Here is a 16273-nt window from a genome sequence, read left to right on the forward strand (position 1 = left end):
TCTGCCTTTTCCCCACATTACCATCCCCGCCTTCTCCACCCTTGCCTTTTCGCCCCGCCTTCTCTCCCCGTCTTCTCCACCCTTGCCTTCTCCACACACCTTCTCCTCGCCTTCTCTCTCTCTGTCTTCTCTCCCGGCCTTCTCCCCCGCTTTCTCCCCTGCCTTCTCCCCCGCATTACCATCCCCGCCTTCTCCGTCCTTGCCTTTTCACCCACCTTCTCTCCTCTGCCTTTTCCACCCTCACCTGCGCTCCCCTCGCCATCATTCCCCTGCCTTCACACCCTCCCCTTTAATCCCCCGTTGCCTTCACACCCTCTCACCCTCAACCCTCGCCTTCACCCCCTCACGATCACCCAGCTCGCTTTCAACCTCCCTCGCCTTCACTCCCTCGCCTTCACACCCCGTTGCCTTAACACCCACTCACCCTCAACCCCCCACGCATCACTCCCCTTGAATTCACCCCCTCACCTTCACCACCTTGCCTTCACCCACTCTTGCCTTAATCCCCCTCGCCTTCAGCTCCATCGCCTTCACGCTGCCTTGCCTATCCCTCTCGCCTTCACACCTCTTGCGTTCACTCCCTCGCCTTCAAATCCCTTCGCATTCACCTGCCTCATCTTCAATCCCTTGCCTTCAGCCCCCTTGCATTCTCCCCTTGCCTTCTCTCGCCTTGCCTTCTCCCCAGCCTTCTCTACCCTCGCCTTCTCTCCCCTCGCTTTCTCTCGCCCGCCTTCGCTCCTCTGCCTTCTCTCCCCTCATCTTCACCCTCCCATCCTTCACATCCCTTGCCTTCACCCCCTCGCCCTCACCATCCTCTCGCCTTCACACACCCCCTCGCCTTCACCCTCCCCGCCTTCACCCCATCGCGTTCTCTCTTCCCTGACTTCATCCCCCTCGCCTTCTCCCTCCCTTGCCTTCACCCCACTCGACTTCTTCCCCGCCTTGTTTCCCTCGCCTTCTCTCCCTCGCATTCTCCACCCTCTCCTTCTCCACCCTCGCCTTCTTTGCCCTCAACTTCTCTCCCCTCGCCTTCTCCACCCTCACCTTCTCTCTTCCTCGCTTTCTCTCACATCGCCTTCTCTCCCCCGCAGTCACCGCCCTTGCATTCACCCCCACCTTCTTCAGCCTCGCCTTCTCTCGCCACTTCTTCACTCTCGCCTTCTCCCCCTCACCTTCTCCCCTCCACACTCCCCACCCTCGCCATCTCCCCGCCTACTCTCCCCTTGCCTTCTCTACCACCTTCTACCCCACATCTCCCCCCCCTCGCCTTCTGTCCCTCGCCTTCTCTACCGCGCATCCTCCACCCTTGCCTTCTCCATCCTCGCTTTCTCCATCCTCGACTTCTCCCCCACCTTCTCACCTCAGCTTCTCTCCCCGACTTCTCCTCCGCCTGCTCCAACCTCGCCTTCTCCCCCACCTTTTCCACGCCTTCTCCGCCCACCGTCTCCACCCTTGCCTTCTGCCCCGCATCCTCCACCCTCGCCTTCTCCCCCGCCTTTTCCACCCTTACCTACTCACGCCTCCTCTCCACCACCTTCTCCACTCTCACCTTCACTCCCCTCGCCATCACTCCCATCGCCTTCACGCCCTACCTTTTAATCCATCTTGCCTTCACACCTTCTTACCCTCAACCCCTCGCCTTTATGCCCTCACCTTAAATCCACTCGCTTTCACCCTCCCTCACTTTCACACCCCTCGCCTTCACCTCCTCGCCTTCACACCACCTTGCCTATGCACCCACTCGCCATCAATCCCCATCGCCTACACCCACCTTCGCCTTAATCCCCCACGCCTTCAACCCCCTGGCCTTCACCCCCATCGCCTTCACGCTCCCTTGCCTTCAAATCCCCTCTCATTCCCCCGCCTCGCCTTCAACCCTTCGCCTTCACAACCTCACCATCTCCCCTTTCCTTCTCGCCCCTCACCTTCTACCCAACCTTCTCTCCCGTCGCCTCTCTCCCTTCACCGTCTCTCGCCCGCCGTCTCTCCCCTGCCTCATCTCCCCCTCGTCTTCACCCTCCCACATCTTCACCACACTCGCCTTCACTCCTTCACGCCCTCACCATCCTCTCGCCTTCACACACCCCGTCTCCTTCTCTCTCCCCTACCTTCACCCCACTCACCTTCTCCCCCACCTTTTCCCCCATCTTCTCTCCCCGCCTTCTCTCCGTGCATTCTCCACCCTCGCCTTCTCTCCCACACTCTCCACCCGCCACCTACTCCCCGCCTTCACTCATCGCCTTCTCCACCCTCACCTTCTCCATCCTCGCCTTCTCGCCCCTTGTCTTCTCTCCCCAGCTTCTACTCCCTTCTCTCCCCACCTCCTCTCACACGCCTTCTGCACCCTTGCCTTCTCCACCTTCAACTTCTCCACCCACCTTCACCCGCGCATTCTCACCACTGCCTTCTCCACCCTCGCCATCTCTCCCCGCCTACTCTCCCCAATTTCTCTACCCCACCTTCTCCACCCTCGCCATCTCTCCCCGCCTACTCTCTCCAATTTCTCTCCCCCACCTTCTCCACCCTCGCCATCTCTCCCCGCCTACTCTCCCCAATTTCCCTACCCCACCTTCTCCACCCTCGCCATCTCTCCCCGCCTACTCTCCCCAATTTCTCTCCCCCACCTTCTCCACCCTCGCCATCTCTCCCCGCCTACTCTCCCCAATTTCACTCATACGCCTTCTCCACCCTCGCCATCTCTCCCTGCCTACTCTCCCCAATTTCTCTCCCCCACCTTCTCCACCCTCTCCTTCTCTCCCCCGCCTTCTCCACCCTCGCCATCTCTCGCCGCCTACTCTCCCCAATTTCTCTCCCCATCTTCTCCACCCTCGCCATCTCTCCCCGCCATCTCCACCTTCGCCTTCGCTCCCCTCGCCATCATTCCCCTCGCCTTCCCCTTCCTCAAACCCTTCAAACCCCTTCCAACCCTTCAAATGCCGACTTCTCCACCCTCACCTTCACCACACTCGCTTTCTCCCCCGCCTTCTCCCCACGTTCTCTCCCCCTCATCTTCTCTCCCCCACCTTCACTCCGCCTTCTTCACTCTCGCCTTCTCTCTATGCCTTCTTGCCGCCTTCACCACTCCGTCTTCTCTCCCCTGCCTTTTCCACCCTCGCCTTCTCTCCCCGCCTTATCTCCCCGCCTTCTCTACCTTCGCCTTCTCTCCCCACCTTCTGTCCCCACCTTCTCCACCCCCGCCTTCTCTCCCCTGCGTTCTCTCCCACTTGCTTTCACCCGCCCCCGCCTTCACCACCTGTGCCTTCACCCTCTCGCCCTCACCATCCTCTCAGCTTCACACAAACCCTCGCCTCCACCCTCCCCTTCCTTCACCTCATCGTCTTCTCTCTCCCCTGCCTTCATGTCGCTCACCTTCTCCCTCCCTTGCCTTCACCCCACTCGCCTTCCCTCCCCGCCTTCTCCCCCACATTCTCCATCCTCACCTTCTCTCCCCGCCTTCTCTCCCCTGTCTTCTCCACCTTTGCGTTAATCCCCCTCGTCTGCTCGCTCCCTTGCCTTCACTCCACTCACCTTCTCTCCCCGCCTCCTGCCCCGCCATCCCTCCTCACCTGCACCCCCGCATTCTCACCCTCCCTTCTCCACCCTCGCCTTCTCCCCCTCACCTTCACCCCTCTCGCTTTCACCCTCCCTCGCCTTGGCTCCCGCTCACTTTCACCACCCCTCGCCTTTAACTCCTCGCCTTCTCACAGCCTCACCTTCTCTACCCTCAACTTCTCTCGCATGCCTTCTCTCCCCGCGTATTCACCCTCCCCCGACTTCACCACCCGCGCCTTCACCCCTCTCACTTTCACCACACTCTCGCCTTAACACATCCCCTTGCCTTCACCGTCCTGTGCCATTACACCCATCGCCTTCTCTCTCCCCTGCCTTCATCCCCCTCGCCTTCACCACCCTCATGTTCTCCCCGCCTTCTCCCCCTCACCTACTCTCCCTCGCCTTTACCACCCTCGTCTTCTGAACCCTCGCCTTCTCCCCGCCTTCTCCACACTCACCTTCTCCCCCCACCTACTCCCCCGCCTTCTCTCCCCTGCCTTCTCTCCCACTTGCTTTCACCGGTGCCCACCTTCATCAACTGCGCTTTCACCCCACTCCCCCTCACCATCCTCTCAGCTTCACACTCACCCTCACCTTCACCCTCCCCCTCCTTCACCTATCGCCTTCTCTCTTCCCTGCTTTCATGCCCCTCGCCTTCTCCCTCCATGCCTTCACCCCACTCGCCTTCCTTCCCTGCCTTCTCCCCGTCTTCACACCCCGCCTTCTCCCCACATTCTCCACCCTCACCTTCTCTCCGCTGCCTTCTCCAAGCTCGCCTTCACCCCACTTACTTTCTCTCCCCGCCTTCTGCTCCTGCCATCTCTCCCCACTTTCATCCCCGCATTCTCACCCTGCCTTCTCCACCCTCACCTTCGCTCCCCTCGCCATCACTCCCCTCACCTTCACACCCTCGCCTTCAACCCACCTTGATTTCACACCCCCACTCCCTCAGCCCCTCACCTTCACCCCCTCACCTTCACCCCGCTCGCCTTCAATCTATCTCGTCTTGGCTCCCCCTCACCTTCACCACCTCTCACGTTTAACTCCTCGCCTTCACACCCCCTCGCCATCTCTCCACTCACCTTCTCTCCCCTGCCTTCTCTCCCCTCGTATTCACCCTCCCGCGCCTTCACCACCCTTGCCTTCACCCCCTCACTCTCATTGCCCTCTCGCCTTAACCGACATCTTGCCTTCACCGTGCTCTGCCTTTACACCCATCGCCTTCTCTGTCCCCTGCCTTCATCCCCCTCGCCTTCACCACCCTCATCTTCTCCCCCGCCTGCTCCAGCCTCGCCTTCTCCCCCCACCTTCCTCCCGCAATCTCATCCTCGCCTTCTCTCCCCACCTTCTCCATCTCGAATTCAAATCTCGTCGCATTCACCTGCCTCACCTTCAACCCCTTTCGCCTTCACCGCCCCTCGCCTTCTCCACCCTCGTCTTCTCTCCTCTCGCCTTCTCCACCCTCGCCTTCTCCCCAGCCTTCTCCCTCTTGCTTTCTCTCCCCACCTTCTCCCCCGCCTTCTCCACCCTCACCTTCTCCCCCACCTTCTCCTCCACATTATCACCACCGCCTTCTCCATCCTCGCTTTCACTCCCCTCACCATCCCTCTCCTCACCTTCACGCCCTCTTTTAACCCCCTTGTCTTCACACCCGCTGACCCTCACGCCCTCGCCTTCACCTCCTCAGCTTCAGCCCGCTCGCCTTCACCGTCCCTCGCCTTCACTCCCCCTGACCTTCACCAGCCCTCGCTTACACCCTCTGGCCCTCAACCACCCACGCCATCACACCCCTCGAATTCACCCCGCGCCTTCACCACCTTGCCTTCAGCCACCCTTGCCTTAATCCCCCTTGTCTTCAACCCCATCGCCTTCACGCTCTCTTGCCTTTCCCTCTCGCCTTCACACCTCTCTCCTTCACCCCCCTCGCCTTCAAATACCGTCGCATTTACCCGCCTCGCCTTCAACCCGTCGCCTTCACCTCCTCACCTTCTCCGCCCTTGCCTTCTCTCCCCTCGTCTTCTCCCCTAACGTTCTTTGCCCTCGACTGCTCTCCCTTTGCCTTCTCCGTCCCATCAACTCTCCTCTGCCTTCTCTCCCCCATCTTAACCTTTCCTCGCCTTCACTCCCCTCGCCCTCACCATCCTCTCGCTTTCACACAACCCCTCGCCTTCACCCTCACTCGCCTTCATGTCTCGCCTTCTCTCTCCCCGCCGTCATCCCCCTCGCCTTCTCTCTCAGATTCACTCCCAAACTTCTCTCCCAGTCTTCTCCCCCTCGGCTTCAATCCCCGCTTTCACCCCCTCCTTCTCTCCCCCGCATTCTCCACCCTCGGCTTAACCCCCTCCTTCTCTCCCGTCGACTTCACTCCCTGTCTTCAACCCCCCTGCCTTCCCCACCACATTTTCACCTCCACCTTCACGCCCCGCCTTCTCTGCCCGCCTTCACCAGTCGACTTCTCCCCCTGCCTTCTTTCCCTCGCCTTCTCTCCCCGCCTTCTCTCCCACGCCTTCTCCCCCTCCTTCTCTCCTCTCGCCTTCCCCACCCTCGCCTTCTCCCCAGCCTTCTCCCTCTTGCTTTCTCTCCCCACCTTCTCTCCCGCCACCTCCACCCTCGGCTTCACCACCCTCGTTTTCTCTCGCCGCATTCTCCCGCAACTTTCTTCCAACTCGCCTTCTCCACCCTCGCCTTCTCCCACCTCGTCTTCTCTCCCCGCCTTCTCCACCTTCGCCTTGATCCCCTACCTTCACCCCCGCATTATTACCCCCGCCTTCTCTACCCTCGCCTTTTCACCCTGCTTTCTCAACCCTCGCCTTCTTCCCCACTTTCTCCCCCCCATTATCACCCCCACCTTCTCCATCCTCGCCTTTGCTCCCATCGCCATCACTCCCCTCACCTTCACGCCCTGTTTAACCCCCCTTGCCTTCACACCCCCTGACCCTCATGTCCTCGCCTTCACCCCCTCACCTTAACCCCGCTCACCTTCACCGTCCCTCGCATTCACTCCCCCTGACCTTCACCGCCCCTCACCTACACCCTCTCGCCCTCAACCCCCCACGCCGTCACACCCCTCGGAATCACCTCCTCGCCTTCACCACATTGCCTTCAGCCACCCTCGCCTTAATCCCCCTTGTCTTCAACCCCATCGCCTTCATGGTCCCTTGCCTTTTCCTCTCGCCTTCACACCTCTCGCCTTCACTCCCTCACCTTCAAATACCCTCGCATTCACCCGCCTCACGTTCAACCCATCGCTTTCACACAATCCTCGCCTTCTCTCCCCTCGCCTTCTTCCTTAAACGTCTCTCCCCTCGCCTTCTCTCCCCGCCTTCTCTCCCTCCCTTTTCTCCCCCAGCCTTCTCCACCCTCGGCTTCACCCTGCTTCACCCCCCGCCTTCTCTCCCCGGCGCTCTCCAACCTCGCCTTCACCACCTCCTTCTCTCCCCTCTCCTTCACTTCCCGCCTTCACACCCCGCCTTCTCTGCCAGCTTCTCGCAAATCCTTCAACCCCCGCCTTCTCTCTCTCGCATTCCCTCCAAGCCTTCTTCCACCATCGCCTACACTCCCCGCCTTCTCCCCGCCTGTCCACCCTCGCCTTCTCCACCCTCGCCTTCTCCACCACCACCTTCTCACAGCCTCACCTTCTCCAACTCGCCTTCCCTCCCCTCTCCTTCTCCACCCTTGCCTTCCCTCCTCTCGTCTTCTCCACACTCGCCTTCTCTCTCTCTCGCCTTCTCCACCCTCACCATCTCTCCCCTCGCCTTCTCCACCATGGCCTTCTCTCCCCGCCTTCTCCTCCGCCGTCTCCACCCTCGGCTTCACCGCCCTCATCTTCTCTCCCTGCATTCTCCCGCCAATTTCTTCCCCCCCACCTTCTCTACCCTCGACTTCTCCACCCTGGCCTTCTCACCCCCACCTTCTCCCACCTCGTCTTCTCTCCCCGCCTTTGCTCCCGTCTTCTCTCCACGCCTTCTTCACCCTCGCCTTGTTCCCCCACCTCACCCCTGCATTATCACCCCCACCGTCTCCACCCTCGCCTTCTCATCCCGCTTTCCCCACCCTCGCCTTCTCCCCACCTTCTACTCCGCATTATATCCCCGCCTTCTCCATCCTCGCCTTCGCCCCCCTCGCCATCACTCCCCTCACCTTTACGCCCTCTTTAAACCCCCTTGCCTTCACACCCCCGATCCTCACGCCCACACATTCACCCCCTCAGCTTCATCCCGCTCGCCTTCACCGTCGCTCGCTTTCATTGCCCCTGACCTTCACCGTCTCCTCGCCTACACCCTCTCGCCCTCAACCCCCCACGCCATCACATCCCTCGAAATCACGTCCTCACCTTCACCACCTTGCCTTCAGCCACCCTCGCCTTAATCCCCCTTGTCTTCAACCTCATCGCCTTCACGCTCCCTTGCCTTTCCCTCTCGCCTTCTCACCACTCGCCTTCACCCCCTCGCCTTCAAATACCCTCGCATTCACCCACCTCAACTTCAACCCCTCTCCTTCACACCATTCGCCATCTCCGCTCTTGCCTTCTCTCCCCTCGCCTTCTCCCCAATCTTCTTTGGCCTCGACTTCTCACCCCTCGCCTTCTCCATCCCACCTACTCTCCCCTGCCTTCTCTCTCCCTCGTCTTAATCTTTCCCCGCCTACACCACCTTTGCCTTCACTCCCCTCGCCCTCACCATCCTCTCGCCTTCACACACCCCCTCGTCTTCACCCTCACCCACCTTCAAGCCTTGCCTTCTCTCTCCCCGCCGTCATCCCCCTCGCCTTCTCTCTCCTTCGCCTTCTCTCCCCAAATTCTCACCCCGCCTTCTCCCCCTCAGCTTCAATCCCCGCTTTCACTCCCGCCTTCTCTCTCCCGCATTCTCCACCCTCGGTTTAACCCCCCCTTTTCTCCCGTTGACTTCACTCCCTGTCTTCAACCCCACCGCCTTCTCCACCACATTCTCATCTCCGCCTTCATGCCCTGCCTTGACTGCCCGCCTTCACCAACGGACTTCTCCCCCTGCCTTCTCTCCCTCGCCTTCTCTCCCCACCTTCTCTCCCTCGCCTTCTCCTCCGCTTTCTCCACCCTCGCCTTCTCTCCCCACCTTCTCTCCCTCGCCTTCTCCACCCTCGCCTTCTCCCCCGCCTTTTCAACACTTGCCTTCTTCCCCGCCTTCTCCACCCTTGCCTCCTCCCACGCCTTCTCTCCCGCCTTCTCTCCCCACCTTCTCCACCCTCGCCTATTCCTCCCACCTTCACCCCCGCAATCTCATCCCCTTCTTCTCCAACCTCGCCTTCTCTCTTCGCCTTCTCTCCTCGCCTTCACCCCCCTCACCTTCAAATTGCGGCACATTCGTCCGCCTCACCTTCAACCCCTCGCCTTTCTCCCCCTCGCCTTCTCCCCTTTCCTTCTCTCCGCTCGACTTCCCCGCTAACCTTTTCTGCCCTCACCTTCTCTTCTCTCGCCTTCTCTCGACCACCTTCTCTCCCCTGCCTTCTCTCCCTTTCGTCTTCACGCTCCCCGCCTTCACCACCGTCGCCTTACCCCGCCGTCTTCAATACCCCTTCGCCTTCACCATCTCCCGCCTTCATCCCTTCGCCTTCTCCTCCCCTGCCTTCACCCCACTCACCTTTTCTCCCCGCCTTCTCCCCCTGCCATCTCTCCCTCGCCTTCTCTCTCCGCCTTCTCCCCCGGCTTCTCCACCCTCGCCTTCAGCACCCTCGCTTTCTCCCTCGCCTTTCTCGACCTTCTCTCCCCATCGTCTTCTCTCCCCACCTTCTCCCCCCTCCCCTTCTCCCCCACTCGACTTCAAACACACTTGCCATCACCCCTCGCCCTCAAAGCTCCTTGCATTCACACCCTCACCTTCACCCCCCTCGCCTCCACCCCCACATTGCCTTCACCCACCCTCACATTAATCGCCCTTGACTTCACCTCCATTACCTTCACCCCATCGCCGTCATGCTCCCTTGCCTTTTTCCCTCGCTTTCACACCTCGTTCCTTCATCCCCATCGCCTTCAAATCCCCTCGCATTCACCAGCCTTGCCTTCAACTCCTCGTCTTCACACCCCCTCGCCTTCTCTCCCCTCGCCTTCTTCCCTAAACGGCTCTCCCCTCGCCTTCTCTCCCCTCGCCTTCTCTGGCCCGCCTTCTCTCCCCTGCCTTCTCTCCCCCTCATCTTCACCCTCCCCCGCCTTCACCCCACTCGCCATGTCTCCCCTGCCTTCCTCCGGCTTCTCCCCGCCTTCTCTACCCGCCTTCTCCCACTCATTCTCCACGCTCGCCTTAACCCTACTCGCCTTCTCTCCTCCGCTTTCTAACCCCGCCTTCACCCACACAACATCACCCTGGCATTCTCTCTCAACCTACTCCACCCTCACCTTCACTCCCCTTGCCGTCACTCCCCTCGCCTTCACCCCCTCGCCTTCAACCCCGTTGCCTTCATACCCCCTCACTCTCACCCCCTCGCCTTCACTCCCGCACCTTCAACCCGCTCGCCTTCACCCTCCCTCGCCTTGAATCCCCTCGCCTTCACTGCCCCTCGCCTTCACCCCCTCACATTCACACCACCTTGCATTCACACCCACTCGCCTTCAACCACCCTTGCCCACACCCCTGGCCCTCAACCCCCCAAGCCATCACATCCCTCACCTTCACCCTCTCGCCTTCACCCCCTCACTTTCACCCTCCCCTCACCTTCATCCCCTCGCCTTCACCCACCTTCGCGTTAATCCCCCTCGCCTTCACCCCATGATTGCCTTCACCTCACGATCGCCTTAACGTTCCCTTGCCTTTCTGCCGTCACCTTCCCATCTCTCGCCTTCCCTCCACTCTCCTTCTGTCCCCTCGCCTTCTCTCCAATTTTCTCTGCCCTCGCCTTCTCTCCCCTCGCCTTCTCTGCCCTGCCTTCTCACCCCCTCATCTTCACCTTCCCCCACCTTCACCACCCTCGCCTTTACCCCTCACCCTCACCATCGTCTCGCCTTCACACACCATCTCGCCTTCACCGTCCCCAGCCTTCACCCCACTCGCCAACTCTTTTCCCCGCCTTCTCTCCCCGCCTTCTCCTCTGCATTATGCACCCTCGCCTTCTCTTCCACCCTCTCCGCCCGCCTTCTCCACCCTCTCCTTCTCCACCCCGTCTTCTCACCCTGACTTCTCTCCCCTCCTTCTCTCCCCCATATTCTCCCTTTCACCTTCTCCCCCGTCTTCTCCCCCACCTTCTCTCTCCCGCCTTCTCTCCCTGCCTTTTTCCCCTGCCTTCTCCCCCCTCGGCTTCACCCCCGCTTTCCCCCCCCCCCTGCCTACTCTCCCCCACATTCTCCACCTGCGCCTTAACCCTTTCCTTCTCTCCTCTCACCTTCTCTCCCCTTGCCTTCTCTCCACCTACCTTCTCCAAACCCGCCTTCTCTCCCCTTGCCCTCTCTCCCCTCGCCTTCTCTACCCTCACCTTCTCCACCCTCACCTTCTCTCCCCGGCCTTCTCCCCGCCTTCTCTAAACTTGCCTTCACCCCTCTCCTTCTCTCCCCGCATTGTCCACCCTCGCTTTCTCCTCATCACCTCCTCCCCGCGTTCTCTCCCCCGCATTCTCCACCCTCACTTTCTTCACCACGCCTTCTCCCCCGCCTTCTCCCTGCCTTCTCCTACCCGCCTTCCCCCACCCGCCTTCCCCATCCTCGCCTTCTATCCCCCTCGCCTTCTCGCCCTCGCCTTCTCTCCCCGCCTTCTATTCCCTCCTTCTCCTCCCTCACATTATACCCCCTCGCCTTCTCCCCCCGCCAGCTCTCCCAGCCTTCTCTCCCCGCCTTTTCCACCGTCTCCTTCTCTCTCCCTCGGCTTATCTCCTCGCCTTCTCACCCTTTCGCCTTTCCTCCCCGTCTTCTCTCCCTCGCCTCTCTCCCCTACCTTCTCCACCCTCGCCTTCTCCACCCTTGTCTTCTCTCCCCGCCTTCTCTCGCCTACCTTCTCCACCCTCGCCTTTACCACCCTTGTCTTCTCTCCCCGCCTTCTCTCCCCGCTCCTTCTCCCCCTCGCCTTCTTCCCACTTCCCTTCTCTCCCCACCTTCTTTCCCCCATTCTCCACCCTCGCCTTCTCCACACTCACCTTCTCCCCCTCGCCTTCTCTTCCCTTACCTTCTCCACCATCGCCTTCTCTCCCCACCCCTTCTCCTCCTCGCCTTCTCCCACTCCCCTTCTCTCCCCACTTTCTCTCCCCCATTCTCCACCATCGCCTTCTGTCCCCCGCCTTCTCCCCCGCACCTTCTCTCCCTTGCCTTCTCCCCCCACATTCTTCAGCCACACCTTCACCGCCCACGTTCTCCCCCTCACCTTCAAACCAGCCTTCTCTTCCCACCTTCTCTCCCCACCTTCTCGCCCCGCCTTCTCTCCCCACTTTCTTCCCCGTCGCCCTCTCCACCCTCGCATTCTCCACGTTCGCCATCTCCCCCGCCTTCTCCAGCCTCGCTTTCACAACCTTCACCTTCTCCCCGCCTTCTCCACACTCGTCTTCACCATCCTCGTCTTCTGCCCCCACTTTCTCCCGCTCGTCTTCTCACCCCGCCTTCTCCACCTCATTCTCCACCAACGCCTTCTCCCCCACCTTCTCCCCGCCTTCTCTGCTCGCCTTCGTTCCCCTCGCCATCATTTCCTTCGCCTTCCCCCCCTCGCCTTCACACCCCCTCACCCTCACCCCTTCGCCTTCACCCCATCGCCTTCTCCCTCCCTCGCCTTCACCCTCCCTCGCCTTCACCCCCTCGCCTTCAAACTCCCTTCCATTCACACCCACTCGCCTTCAACCTCCCTCGCCTACAATCCCTCGCCCTGAACCCCCCATGACATCACACCCCTCAACTTCGCCCCCTCGCCTTCAACCCCTCCCCTTCTCCCCACTCGCCTTTAATCCCTCAACTTCACCCCCGCCCTCAACGCCACTTGTATTCACACCCTCTTCTTCACTCCCCTCGCCTTCACCGCCACTTTGTCTTCACACACCCTCTCCTTTATCCCCTCGCCTTCAACACCCAATCCTTCACCCCATCGCCTTAACGCTTCCTTGCCTATCCCCCTCGCCTTCACACCTCTTGCCTTGAACATTTCGCCTTCATCCCCGCCTTCTCCCCCTGGCCTTCTCTCCCCTCGCCTTCTCCCCTAAACTTCTCTGCCCTTGCCTTCTCTCCCCTCGCCTTCTGTCGCCCGCCTTCACCACCCTCGCCTTCTCCACCCTCGCCCTCACCATACCCTCACCTTCACCCACCCCTCGCCTTCACCCTCACCCGCCTTCACCCCATCGCCTTCTTCTTCCCTTGCCTTCACTCCACTTGTTTTCTCTCCCTTGCCTTCTTCCGCTGCCTTGTCTCCCCGCCTTCTGCTCTCCATTCTCCACCCTCGCCTTCTCTCCCACCCTCTCCACTCGCCTTCTCGCCCCTTCTTCTCCCTCTCGCCTTCTCCCCCCGCCTTCTCCCCCCACATTCTCCACCCTCACCTTCTCTCCCACGCTCTCCACTCGCCTTCTCTCCCTGACTTCTCTCCCGACTTCTCTCCCCGACTTCTCTCCCTGACTTTTCTCTCCGCCTTCTCTTCCGGACTTCTCGCCCAACATTCTCTCCCCCGTATTCTCCCTCTTGCCTTCTCCTCCACCTTCACTCCCACCTTCTCTCTCCCTTGTCTTCACCCTACTTGTATGCTCTCCCCTGCCTTCTTCCCCGACTTCTCTCCCCGCCTTTTCCCCCTGACTTCTTCCCACTCGCCTTTTCTCCCCGCATTCTCCACCCTCGCATTCACACTCTCTCGCCTTCTCTCCCCTCGCTATTTCACCCCTCGGCTTCACCCCCTCGACTTGTACCCCCCTCCCCATTTCTCCCCAGCCTTCACTCTCCTCGCCTTCACCCCACTCTCCGTAAACCACCCTCGTCTTCTTCCCCTCGCGTTCTCTCCCCTCGCTTTCTCCCCCTCGCCTTCACCATCCCTCCCCTTCACCCCTACTTACCGGCACCCCCGCTTGCTCCCCTTGCCTTCAACACCATCATTTTCACCCCACCACGCCTTCACCCCCTCGTGTTCACCCCCACATTCGCTCCCCTCGCATTCTCTCCCCTCGCCTTCTCTCCCCTCGCATTCACCGCCCTTGCCTTCACTCCCCTCCCCTTTCCCCCGTCGTCTTCAACCCCCTCCACTCCCCCCTCGATTTCACCCCCTCACCTTCACACCCCCTCGCCTTCAACTCAATCACCTTCACCCCACTCGCATTCACTCCCCCTCTCCTTCACTCACCTCACCTTCAGCCCCCGCCTTCACCCCTTCCCCTTTCCCCCTCGCCTTCACCCCCTCCACTTCCCCCCTCGATTTCACCCCTCACCTTCACACCCCCCTCACCTTAACACCCCTCACATTCACCCCATCTCCTTCACCCCCTCGCCTTCATTCCCTCTCGCCTTCACCCACTCGCCTTCACACCCTCGTCTTCATCCCCACTCGCCTTCATTCCCTCGCCTTCTCGCCACCCTCGCCTTCGCACCCCCTCACCTTTACCCCCCTCGCCATCACCCCCTCGCATTCACCCCCTTGCCTTCACCTCCCCTCACCTTCACCCCCTCGACCTCTACCCCTCCTCTCTCCTCTCCCCATATCCCCCTCATTCTCACCATTTTCCTCACCCTCTCCTTCCCCCTCTCCTTCCCCATCCTTCCCCTCTCCTTCCCCCTCTCCCTCCTCTCTCTTTCTCCCCATCCTTCCTCTCTCCTTTCCACTCTCCTTCCACACCCATTCTTGCATCCCTCCTTGAACCCCTTCTTTCCCCTTTCCTCACCCCCTCTCTACTCGCCCCCTCTCCTGTCCCATCCTCTCACTTTCTACTCCCCTCTTCCCCACTCTGCTCCCCATTTTCTCCACTCTCCCCATCTCCAAGTCTCCACTCATTCATCTCCACCCACTCTCCTTCCCTCCTCTCCTTTCCCCTCCTCCTTCAACCACCTCTCTCCTTCCCCCCTTTCTCCACTTTCTCCTTTCCCCTGATTCCCCCTTTATATTCCCGCCCCCTCCTTTTCATCCCTCTCCTTCCCTCTCTCCATCACCCCCTCGCCTTCCCACCTTCCTTCCCCTTTCCCCTCTCCTCCCTTCTTCCTTCGCCCGCCTCTCATTCCATCCCCTCATCGCCCGGGCCCTCTCCTTTCCCCCATCTCCTTCTTGCCCTCTACTTCCCTACCCTCTATTCCCCCATACCCCTTCCCCCTCCCTTTCCCCCTTCCCCCACTCCTTCACTCCTTCTCCTTCTCCACCCGTCTGCTTTCCCATCTCATGCCCCTTGTTCACTCCTCTCTCCTCCCTCCCAACACTTACTCCTTCACCCGTCCTTTCCCCCCTCTGCTTTCCCCCTCCTTCCCCACCTCTCCTTGCCAACCCACCCATAGGTATATGCAATGACTGACTATGTGATAACAAGACCTGTGGGTGCAGTAGGGAGCTTGGAGATGGAGGAGTTGAGACCCAAAAATGGATATGGAGTCCGGAGGGCAGCGGAATACCCACACGGATAATGAAGTGTTCTTCCTTAAGCATATGCTGAGCTTCACTGGAACACTGCAGTAATCCTGAGACAGAGATGTTGGCCAAGGAACAGGGTGGGCTGTTCAAGGGGCAGGGGAGGGGAAGCTCCAGGTCTTCTTGAAGACAGAATTTGGATGTTCTGCAAAGTGGTTCCCCAGTCCACACTTCATTTCCCAAGATAGTGGAGACCATCGAGCAAGCAATGAATGTACTCAACGGGATTGTGCGAAGGCAGGGAAAGTGTTACTGCAACTGGAAGGTGTGTTTGGGTCTTCGATACTGAGGAGGGAGGTTGTCAATAGACAGGTGAGGAGAAACAAGAAGCAAACAGGAAGGGAAACCCAGGAAATATTATTTGAGACGTTGGAAATTATGACGGTAACAAAGCTATCATAAAGACACTTTACCTAAATGCTGGCAGCATTCGGAACAAGGTTATAGAGTACTGGCACAAATCATCACAAAAGAATATGATTTAGGAACCATTACAGAGACATGGTTACAGGATGGTCACAATTGGGAAGTAAATATCTCGGGGTAACAGACTATTCAGAAGGACAGACAGGAGTGTATAGAAGGTGGCGTCTCTCTGATATCAGGGCGGTGTTGCGAAGTGTTATGGGTAGTAGGAAGAATGAGTATGAATCCATTTGGGTGGAAATTTGAAATTCTAATAAAACGTTTTCTGCTAGGCCTAGTCTCTCGGCCACCAAATAATAACATCACCCTGAGGAGGGCAATAAACAAAGAAATAACTACAGGCGGTCAAAATGGGCCGGATCTTATCATGCGGGATTTCAATCTACCATCTAGATTGGTCGACCCAGCTCGGTCAGGGAGCCTTGAGGAGGTGTTCGTTGAGTGTATCCGCAATAGTTTCCTTAAACAGTTTGTAACGGAAGCGGCGAGGGATCAAGCTCTCCTGGCCTTGTGCAATGAGGCAGGAATAATGAATGAGCTCATTGTTAGGGATCCCCTTGGAAGGAGTGATCTCAGTATGTTTGGATTTCGAATACAGATGGAGAGTGTGAAGTTAAAATCCAATCCCAGGCTCCTGTGCATGTACAGCAGGGACCACAATGAATGAGGAGGGAATGGCTAAAGAAGACTGGAACTAAACTGATACAACTGGCGAGCAGTGGAGGACTTTCAAAAAAATGTTTCAACGTGCTCAGCAGAAGTATGTTCCAGTA

The sequence above is a fragment of the Chiloscyllium plagiosum genome, unplaced genomic scaffold (assembly GCF_037043375.1).
Source record: "Chiloscyllium plagiosum isolate Xiang-an unplaced genomic scaffold, Cpla_swu_hap1 HiC_scaffold_38, whole genome shotgun sequence".
Taxonomy (NCBI): domain Eukaryota; kingdom Metazoa; phylum Chordata; class Chondrichthyes; order Orectolobiformes; family Hemiscylliidae; genus Chiloscyllium; species Chiloscyllium plagiosum.